Genomic DNA, 12,134 nt, shown 5'->3' on the forward strand with positions numbered 1-12,134 from the left:
TCCCCTGACTGGTATCCCCTGACAAGCTCCAGTGTGTGCTGTTCTCCACCCGTCGTGTCCATGTGTTCTCATTGTTCAACTTCCACTTATAAGTGAGAGCATGTGGTGTTTGGTTTTCTGTTTCTGCATTAGTTTGCTGAGGATAATGGCTTCCTGCTTCATCTATGTCCCTGCAAAGGACATGATCTCGTTGCTTTTTATGGTTGCATAGTATTCCCTGGTGTATATGTACCATATTTTGTTTATCCAGTCTATCACTGATGGACATTTGGGCTGATTTCCTGTCTTTGCTATTGTGAATAGTGCTGTAATGAACATACACATGCATGTATCTATATAATAGGATGATTTATATTTTTGGGGGGTATATACCCAGCAATGGGATTGCTGGGTCAAATGGTGCTTCTGGTTCGAAATCTTTTCGGAATCACCACACTGTCTTCCACAATAATTGAACTAATTTATGTTCCCACCAACAGTGTAAAAGTGTTCCTGTTTATTCTCAACTTTGCCAGCATCTGTTGTTTCTTGACTTTTTAATAGTTGCCATTCTGACTGGTGTCAGATGGTATCCGATTGTGGTTCTGATTTGCATTACTCTAATGATCAGTGATGTAGAGCTTTTTTTCATGTTTTTTGACCACATGTGTTATTTTTTTTGAGACGTATCTGTTCAGGTCCTTTGCCAACTTTTTAATGAGGTCTTTTGTTTTTTTTCCTGTAAATTTGCCCATTTTAAAATTACATTCGTTCTCTTTCTATTCTGATTGTAAAATATTTTTTAAAACAATGCTATTTTGGATACAAGTCTCTTATCCAAGATATGACTTGTAAATATTTTGCCTTATTCTGTGAGTTGTCATTTGAGGTTTTAATGATGTTCTTTGATGTATAAGGGGTGTTATCTTAATTTTGATGAAACTCCATTTATTTTTTATTTTGTCACTTGTCCTTTTGATGCTTTATCTCAAAAACTGTTGTCCAACAAAAGTAACACATACTTATATGTTTTCTTCTAAAACTTTTATAGTTTTTGCTCTTACATGTAGGCCTTTGATACATTTTGTGATAATTTTTACATATGGTATAACATAGGGGTCCAACTTTATGCTTTTTCATGTGGATAATTAATAGACAGGACCATTTATTGAAAATAATATTTTTTTCATAGAAATGTTGTTACTCCACAGTTGAAGTCAATTGACCATAAATACAAAGGCTTGTTTTTGGAATGTCAATTCTATCTTATTGATATATGTATCTATTTATATTCTGGTACCACACAAATGTTTACTAATGTATTTGAAATCTTTTTATAGAGTCAACTTTTGGTTTTGCTATTTCTATTATTTTTCTGTTTTCTACATAATTTATTATTGTTCTAATATTTGTAATTTTCAGCCTTCCCCTTGATTTAAGTTTAGTTTGTTCTTCTATTTTTAGTTTCCAATTGTGAAAAGTTAGGTTATTTACCTGTGATCTTTCTTCTTATTTTATATTTACGTGTTTAGGGCTAAGAAATTATTTTAAAACTCTTCATTAGCTATATCCTATAGATTCAGTATGGTGTATTTTGCTGTCATTCATCTCATGAATTATTTTATTTCCTTTGTAATTTATTTTCTGATGTTAATTCTGAATAGGTTTTTACATTTTCACATATTTTTGAATTCTCAAAATTTCCTTTGGTTAATATTTTCTAATTTAATTCTGTTATGATACTAAAGCATACTTTGTGTAATTCCAATCTGTTTATAAATGTACTGAGGTTTACTTTATGGCTTTGACTATGGGATATCCTGGAACATTTACCATGTGTACTTTAGAAGAATGTGGACTCGTTGTTTAGTGAAGTGTTTATAGATGTCTGTGAGATCTATGTGGTTTATAATGTTCAACTTTCTATTATTTTGTTTATTTTCTGTACAATTCTGTATATTATTAAAAACTGAGTATTCAATTTTAAAATGTTACTATTGCATTATTGTTTCTTCATTTAATTTTTTCAGTACTGTTGCTCTCCATTTTATAGTTCTGTTGCTAGGTGAGTATGTAAATTTTTTATGATGATTTGACCTTTCTATTATAAAATATCCTTTTTAAATCTGTAATAATAATTTGAGCTTAAATGTATTTTATTTTGTCTTACATTTGTTCAGTCACCTTCATTCTATCTTGGTTACTCTTAGTAGGGCCAATATTTTTCATCTCTTTATCTTCAATCAATTTTTATCTTCGAAGTGTTTTTCTTGTTAAAATATAGAGTTGGATCATTTTTATTTTAATATTCTGCCAATCTTTGCCTTTGTATTGTAGTGTTTAATTTATTTATGTTTATATAATATTGATGATTAAAAATAACACCAGGGAGGGATTATATCTGTTCTTTTTTCTGTTTTCTGTATGTCTTATATAAATTTTCTGTTCCTTTAATTTTCCATTGATGTCATCTTTTTTGTTAAATAAAACAAAACCACTGTTCTTGTCTTTTTGTTTCTTTTACTCTATTCTTTTGTTATTTTGCTAGTATTGTTGCCCTGGGGATTATACCAACATCTTGACTGAAACAAACTAGTTTGGATTAATATGAATTTAATTCAATAGGATACAAAAAAACTTTGTTCCAGTTTAGCTTCTTTTCCTTTCCTGTGCTCTTATTGCCACAGAAATTACATATTTGTCATTGTAACTTTATTAAGAATTGTTTTAATTATTTATGTAATCTTTTAAATTATAACCAGAAAAATACTGTATAACCAAATATATATTTAGATTGTCTTTTATATTTTTTCATATAGTTAACATTACCCATGGTCTTATTTTCTTAGTAGGGATTTCAATTTCAGTCTAGTGTTCTTTCATTTGGCATGAAAGACTTTTACTATTTCTTGCAAGTCAAGTTTCTTAGCAACAAACTCTGCTTTTCTTTTTCAGATACTAACCTAATTTCTCCCCCATATTTGAAGAATTGTTTTACTGAATAGAGAATTCTAGGTTGACATTCTTTTTTGTTCAGCACTGTCTTCTGGCCTTCATGGGTTCTGATGAGAAGTCAGTTGTTAATTTTATTTAAAGATGCTTATATGTGATGTCATTTTTCTATTGCTGGCTTCAAGTTTCTCTCTGAGTTTTTGGGTTTCAACATTTTGAGTGTGGCATGTCTAAGTGTGGATCTCTTTGAATTCATTGGCTTTGATTCATGGAACTTCTTGCATGCAAAGGTTAATGTTTATATATGTCATTAAATTGGAAAGTTGTTGCTCATTACTTCTTCAAATATTATTTTTGCTCTTGTCTCTTTCTCTTTCCACTACATCTTGGACTTATGTGTATAGCGATATGGTTCATGTTGTTTCACAAGTATTTGAGGCTTTGTTCATTTGTCTCCATTCATTTTTCTTTCTGGATAATGTCAGATAATGTCAAACTGAGTAATATTACTAACTTTTTTCATGTTTCTTTCTCTTGTTGTAAACTGTACATTTAAAATAATAAATGTGACAAATACAGCAATCTGACAAACATACTCAGATATTTTTTTATTGTTACTGTTTTGTTGTTGGTGTTGTTTATTCCTTTAGTGTCTTTTCTAAACTATTTCTGTAAAGTTTGAATTCCCTTTTATGTGCAGCCATAGTAATCTCTGTTTTATTGCCTTATTCATCTGTTGATAATTATGCATATATTTCCTTAAATGCTTTGAACAAATAAATCTTCTATTCTTTTGCAGTGATTTTCTGTGTGTTGTGGCATGCTATTAACATTCTAGAAGTTTACAACTTTTCCTGAGCCTTTATTTTGTCTCCATAAGGCTTCAAGTTTAGAAAATCTCATAAAATAGTTTTTTTTTTCATGTGTATGGCCTTCTGGATCTTCAGAAATATAATGGAGACATTCAAAGCCTCCTGATGGGGGGCGGGAGAGAGAGAGAGAGAGAGAGAGAGAGACAGAGAGAGATACATAGATAATTTTTTGTACAGCCTCTTGTTATCACAGCTGACATTGGCACTTCAGGTAGCTGCATTATTAAACAGTTGTCACTGAGTGATTTTAACAGACATCTGCGTATAGGACATTCCCACTGAGTAAGCCCTTTGTCAGGTCAAATAATGACAAGCCCTGCAAATTTTTCCTTGTTTGTTTGTTTTGTTTTTGTGTTTGTGTTTTTTTTTTTCATTAAGTTGTCAGACAAGTTAAGTAGTAATAATCATCTGGTGAGAGAGATCTTTTGGAAATTAGAAACTCTTATCCCCTCTAGTAGTTACTAGTCTACTGATTTCATAGGCATCATGGCCATGAGACTGCTGGTTTTCAAGGTTACTTCAGAGATAAGGGGAAAAAGACGGGAATAGCATAAGTTTCAACACAATAAAACTTACTATTCTTGCCCAGATTAAACTGTTTGTCTTCATAAATGCTTCTAGCTTGTTTAAAGACTTTATTAATATTAATAGTTTTAGAGAAGCTGATTTTCATGAGTTCTTGCCAGTGTTATAAATTATTTTATGAAAAAAATGAATTTCAAAGCTCATTGCCTCATCATTCTGGAAATGCCACCCTCTGCTGGTTTTCTATAATTTACATGGAATTAAAGTCCTCATGACAGAGATTAAAACCATACTCTTTAGGATAACTTTCAAATCTCATCCAATCTTGATTTCAATTCAATTTTGAGCTTCCTATACTTCAGAATTCCAAACTAAATGACCTGCTCACTGCCCTATACCACTGTACAACCACTTGCAAAAGGGGAGTTATCTAATTGCCAGTTACAAAAAGTTGCAGTAAGGGTCATAGTCTTACAAATCAATGGAAATCTCATTTTATGTGTGGGAAAAGGAGTTCCTCTAATCTTCCAGCCTAGAGATTTTGATACAGCTACCTGGATAACACATCTGAAATACATTTAAATTGAATGGGTGGTACGGTTTGCATATCTGTCCTTTCCAAATCTCATGCTGAAATGTGATCCCCAGTGTTGGAGTCGGGGCCTGGTGGGAGATCTTTTGCTTATGGGGATGGGTTCCTCATGAATGCTTGGTGCCTTTCCCATGATACTGAGCAAACCCTCCCTCCGAGTTCTTGGGAAATCTGTTTGTTTAAAGATCCTGGCACCTCCTCTCTTACTCTCTCTTGCTCTGTCTCTTGCCATGTGACCAGGTTTGGTCCTCTTCACCTTATGATGTGATTGAAGCTTCCTGAGACCAACCAGGAGCAGATGCTGGTGTCATGCTGCCTGTAGAGCCTGCGGAACCGTGAGCCAAAGTAAATCTCATTTTTTATAAATTACCTAGTCTCAGATATTCCTTTACAGTGATGCAAATGGATGAATACAGTGGAAAACAAACACTATGAATGCTTACTAATGGCTGCCAGGACTACGGAATTATCACTTTCTCTGACTCAAACACCTGGACATATGGAAGTGAGAACTATTTGAGTCACTTAAAGTCAGTAGGAAATATAAGAGAAAGACATGGCATAGTTCTCATAGCCTATTAAGATGTGAATAATAAATATATATAATAAACGTGTAAAAATTACATATGTTTTGGCCAGGGCATACTTAAAATGATAACGACATTCATGCCCTTGGGCCAAGGACACTGTAGATGGGATGATGATGATTATGATGGATGATTCTATATTTCCTGCTTACAAATTTTCTGCCTTGAGAACTAGTCAGCAGAGTGATTAAAGTACATGCTTTTGAAATCATAAAGAGCCAGATTTGAATTCTTCCCCAGCACTTAACTTTCTTAAGTTCAATGTGACTTTACATTTCTTATCTTACAACACTGTTGCAAGATTTTAAAATAAGCTATGCAAAAAGTCTAGCGCAATGCCTGCCACATACTCTTCATGAGATAGTATATATCTGGGGGTCTAAGGACTGGGTATTTTACACTGCAGTTTTACGTACACGTGCTCTGCGTATTGTCTGTAATTTCAACAGCGTGTGAGAGTCTCTTTAAATCACAGGAAAGTCTGCTTGCGAGACAGAGATTTACATGGATGACAAAAGGTGAAATGAAGGTAGGCAAGAGAGTATAAAGAAAATCAAAAATTAAAGTAGAAACTGAGTTTAAATTAGTTCTCAAGTTGAGGCAACATTTTGACACTAATTGTGTGTGTGTGCATGTTCTGTGCTTGTGTTACATCCATACCTTCATTTACAGATATAAAATCTTAGACATATACTAACTAGAGTAAAATTTTATGTTTGATAGTCCATAAGCCAGCGGGGAGAAACAACCCATCAGAGTGTACTCAAGTCGTAGGACGGAATTAGGTCCTGGAGGCCACTGCCATGCCAGGCATTATATCTTTGATTGCTTGTTTGTCAGACAGTCCAGTAATTTTCAGGGCAAGGCTGGGTATTCTTGCAGGTGGGGCACTAAGAGAATAAGGTCAGCCTTGTGCCTATTCAGCATTTTGTCTGAAAGTATGCTATTGTCTTGACAATCCTTACGGTCAGTTAGCAGCTGAATATAAGCCCTAAATCTAACTAAGTAAACCTGAGGAGTTTCCCAGGCAACACTGAATGAGATGACATAATCACTGTTCCCAAGGAGCTTTCTCTAATGGCTTCAGACAACAAGCTGCTAACATGCAAGTTTAAAAACTTGACTTAAAAATAGCAGAGAGTAGTGTGACCAGAGGTAACCTCAGAAGGCAAAGCTTCCATAAGGCATTTTGATTTCATTTAAAAATACAAAACACTAATGGTAATGACGACAGCACAAATTAAATAACAATACACATGAAATATTGTTCTCACTAATGGGGGAACAGATTCAAGAGGCAGGTCAGCAGTTTATGATCCTTTGCTTGCTATAGGACATTCATGTGTTGGTGTGCTGGGCTGAGGTAGGGAAGGTGTTTGAGGTGCCTTGGTTCATAAACCACTGAAAATGGTTCAATGTGATCTGTGACAGAAGGAAGTTAAACATGCATAGATGTAGCTATGCTGGACAAAATATCCTGAGAGAGGAGAAATTTTCAGAGGGATAGAAATAAAAGAACCAAACTCAAGGAAAAAATCAAAAATAAATTTTAAATTAGGGCTCATTGATACTGAAGCCTCTCCTAGGAGACAGTAGAATAGAGAAAGCAGAGCACAGGTGGGGGACAGTGATTCGTTTATGTAGGAAAGGGTGTGCATCATTTGTTGAGACCAGAAATAATTAGTCAAGAATGATGAAGATGTAGATTTTTTGAACATCATATGTATTCTTCATTGAAAGTTGCTGTGCCAAAAGTAGGGATGGCTTGGGGAAATTATTCAGCTTGTTTAAACCTTAGTTTCCTTATCTAAAACCTGGGACAGGTAAAGCTTTTAGTGAGCTTTCTGGAGAATGAGAGTTGAGAGTTGAAGGCAGAGAAAAAGCGGGCATAAGTAGAGTGGGTGAAACATATTGCAGATTCCAAGACTGGAGAATGTAGACAGCAGGGCCGTGGTGGCTGGAGCCCAGTGAGTATGGGGAAGAAGGGTGGAGTAATAAAAAATAAATCATTTCCAGAAGGCAGGTAGGAACCTATTAGAAGGCCATCACAGGCCAAGTTAAAGAGATTCTATTGTATTTTAGATACATTAGGAATATATTGGAGACTATCAAGCAGAGTGTGAAATGTCCTGATGTCCATTTTTAAGAAGTTTTGGAAAATGATAGTGGAGATGTTTGCGCAACACCGTAAGTGCAGTCAGTGACAACGACTATACACTTAAAGTGTAAAGAGTGGAAAATTGTATGTGTTTTACCGCAACTTTTAAAACATGAAAGAAATATGGAATACCATTAATATGGAGAAAGCTCCTCATTAAGTTCTCATGAACGCCATAATGTATTAGGAATTGTTTTCACTTATGGAAGCTGAGAAACAGAGACATTCTGAGACTCCAAAAGTTGAAAGATGTTCTGAAGAAAGCTTAGAGAGAAGCTGTCCCTTTTACCGCTGAGTTTAAAAATGCAATTGTTTCCAAACTCATGCCCCTCTGCCTCCTCATTGCTCAATTTTGACATTTAAATAAAATTTGCTTTTCATTTTGAGGTGTCAGATATGAATCATCTTTTTTCAACTATGCATGAAAATTCCCATCAACAGAAATATTAACAATTCTTATAACCGTGCAATTAGGCCATATATAGCAGCAATTATCGCACATGCATTAAAATAGTCATCACATTGTCTGAAATTTCTGGCAAAAAGGCAGTTAAAATATTTTTCCATTTAAGTATTATTCTGTTTTTTGTCACATTTCCTATTAAATGTATGCATTTTGATTTTTGAAATTCAAAAAAATTCGGAGAGTGTATTTTAAGAAGATTTTCAAATAATTTGTAAATTAAATAAAGATCTATTTTGTGGGATTCATGTAAGCCTCATTATTCTTTTCCCAAAATCTTATAGTAAGTAAAAAGAAATCTTTGCTACTTTATAAGAGAAGTAGCTTTATAAGAGAAGATTGGCAAAGATAAGTATAATCAAAAGAAAAGTATATCAAAATTGAAGTACCTTTGACAATGCTCTAATCACATTGGGCAGAGAAAATGAATTCCAGTGACTAAGATTTAGGCATTTAGATATAACAAAAAAACAAAACAAAACAAAACAAAAAACAGACCCACAAACTCCCAGATCAGTTAAAATGGAATTGTCTTAAATTTGTAATAATAATTTGAATAATTGAGCCATGAAGATAAAAGCAGGGCAGCACAGTATTAGAATAACTTTGATATGAGCTTGTGATATCTCCATGGTACAAAAATACATTTGATATTTATCTCAGAATACCTAAAAGAAATTTTATCACTTGCATAGATTAGAATAATAATCAAACTCATGAAATGATTATTTCATATACAAAACTATCTCTGCAACTTTAATTCTAGAATGTTTCTTTCAGCAACATCTATCTGTTCAGGGCTTTCTATGTGCAAATAATTCTACCAACATTCATGATGAGTTTACTTTATGATATTCATTGTGCTTCAGAATAAATATATAAGGATGAATAAACTGAAATTTTAGCATGATGAGAAAAGAGAAAAATAGCTTTGAAACCCTAAAGACTTGCTTGTACCACTTGCTAATCCCATAACCTAATAAGAGTCCTGGAATCTCACCCAGTATTGGTTTCCTAATCTAAAAACAATGGGCATACATTTACCTCAAATGGTTGTTAACGAGAAATAAGCAGAATAATTTGTATAACATGCTTAGCACAGATTCTAGATCATAATATATGTGCCTTTTAAGGTAACTTGCTTCTCTGCTGGACTAAGAAATTCACACTGGTGGAGAAACTGAAGTTAAAAGAAAAAATAGTTAATGTACTGAATATATACTGCATATATTTCAGGCAAGTTGCATGTATTATTCTTCTGCTAATATATCCACAAACATGTCTTGAACTTTTCCTATGGGATAGACCCATATCTACATATTGAGAAAATAGCACCAAACAAAAAAATTCCCTATTTGGGAGAGTTTACATTCTAGTGCAAAAGACAATGAGCTAGAAAACTGACAAATAATAATAGTAATTTTTTATGCCATTTACCATGTGCCAGGAACTGATATTGACATCTAATGTACACTAACTAATTTATCATCATGATAACCCTATGCAGTAGGTAACATCATTTTCATTCTCATTTCACATGTAAGGAAACTGAGGCGGAGAAGTATCAAGTAAACTGCCAACATTAGTATGTGGCAGAGCTGGGATTCAAAACTGAGCAGATTGTTTTTTAAACACTGTCATTTTCTACTATTTCTTTAAACATGATAAGGAATTCATTCAGCTTGAGTGTTTTGCTGCACAGGGAGATAGAAAACTAGACAGCTGCCGATCATGCATGGCAAGCAATTGGGTGCTATTCAGAGTATAATAGGAGGTTATTAGAAGGTTTTAAGCAAGAGAGTGAGGCAAATATCATTATGCTTTATAAATTCAATCTGACTATTATGTAGGGGAAGGATTCTGAAAGAGATAGTGAGGAACTAGGAAAAGCAATTAAGGTTTTATTTCAGGGAGTCCCTAATGGAAAATGATGATGGTTTGGACAAATTGGTAGTGTTGGAGATAGTAAAAATTTGTTGATGTAGAATCCATTAGAATGTTTAGACTAGAACTTACTGATGGGTTGGTTATGAAGAGTAAGGGGGTTTTGGTTTGGAATTTATGAATTTGGCATGCATATCTAAAATCTCCTTGTATACACAAATCTGGAGCTCAATGAGAAGTGAAATAATTGTGTGTCATCATTATATAGTGGTCTTTAAAAACATGAGCTCAAGTTAAATCTTATAGTGAGCAAATGTAGATAGGAGAAAGAATATTTAGGGCCAAACTTTGAGGGCTTTAAAGCACCTTGAGGTTGAATCAAAGAGTGGGAAAACTGCAAAGGAAACTAAAGAAAAAAACGGATACTGAAGTCAGAGGAATTCCAAGGAAGCAGAGCGATCAGAAACCAAAAATAGAGTATATGCCATTTGTATTGAGTCACCTTGACAGATAGATATGTAGGTATTATTATTAACACTAAAATTAAATAAATAAGGAAAGAAAGGCTCCAAGTGGTGAATAACTTGCCCAGTGTCACAGATAGTAGAGATATGACTCCCATCGATGTTGGTGGGTTTTAGACTATACTTCTATTTGTCAGCCTTCTTATTAACTATACAAGCAGTACTAGTAATCATGCTCTAATCAAGGTGTACATACAGCATATGTGTGTTGGTTAGTATTCAGTGTCAACTTGACTGGATTGAAGAATGCAAAGTATTGTTCCTGGGTGTGTCTGTGAAGGTCTTGCTAAAGGAGAGTAACATTTGAATCAGTGGACTGAGAGAGGCAGACCCACCCTCAATGTGGGCACCATCTAATCAACTGCCAGTAGGGCTAGAATAAAGGAGGTAGAAGAAGGTAGGAGGAGCTGACTTGCTGAGTTTTCCAGCCTTCCTCTCTCTCCCGTGCTGGGTGCCTCTGGCCCTTGAACATCAGACTCCAAGTTCTTCAGCTTTTGGACTCTTGGACTCACGCACCAGTGGTTTGCCAGGGGATCTCGGGCATTCAGCCACAAACTGAATGCCACACTATTGGCTTCCCTACTTTTGAGGGTTTGGGACTCACACTGGCTTCCTTGCTCCTCAGATATGGCCTATTGTGAGACATCACCTTGTGATTGTGTGTCAATTCTCCTTAATAAACTCCCCTTCATATACACATACATCCTATTAGTTGTGTCCCTCTAGAGAACCCTGACTAATAACAGTATGCAATGCTAATAAGGGAATTCATTAATTTTCCTAAGCTAATACAAAAAGAGTAAGATTATCCTTGAACCCTGACAAATAGTTCTGAGTTCTCCACAGTGACAGAAATGTCAGAAAGGAGTGGCGAGCATTCCAAACAGAGAAATCAGCAGATACGATAAGCAAAACCTCCATGGAGAGAAACGCATTGTAAAATGGTTGTGTGTGTGTGTGTGTGTGTGATTTTTTTTTTTTTTTTCCTGGGGAAGAACTCATCATCTGAGATTTTAGAAGTATAGTAGGAGAAAAGCAGTGGCTGTAGAAAAAAAAAAAAACTTGAAAGAACAATGAGATCAGGTGGTAGAATTTCTGCCATACAAATAAGTTTGCCCTTTCATCTATAGGCACAATAGGGAAACAGAAGGCATATAAACCATAGTACTATGTTAGAGCTACCAGTGAGAACAACAGTATTGTCTCCTAGAATAGGTAAGTTATTTTTGTTGTTTCAGCATTCTTCATTTCAGTGAAGCCGTACTCCATTGTTACCTGGTTATGCTGGAGCTATTGATCCCCATGTATTTCCTCACCTTATTCTGAGTGATAAATAACTGACTCAGGTTGAAATATCTATAACGCACTAACCCACTGGGCCCAGTGATCACGTAAGAGACAATTAGTATCTATTTCTTGTATATCTTATAGCTACAAACAGAACGAAGCTCTCTTCACAACAGCTGCAAAGTTAGGACTATGGGAAGCTGGAACTGCCAGGGGTTGGATCCCAAGTTGTCTGTCTGAAGGAAGTTTGCATACACCAGACCCTGTTAGATCATTGTGGATCTAGCTCTTCCTGGGACACTTTTATTTTT

Source organism: Mandrillus leucophaeus, unplaced genomic scaffold, assembly GCF_000951045.1.
Source record: "Mandrillus leucophaeus isolate KB7577 unplaced genomic scaffold, Mleu.le_1.0 Scaffold261, whole genome shotgun sequence".
Taxonomy (NCBI): domain Eukaryota; kingdom Metazoa; phylum Chordata; class Mammalia; order Primates; family Cercopithecidae; genus Mandrillus; species Mandrillus leucophaeus.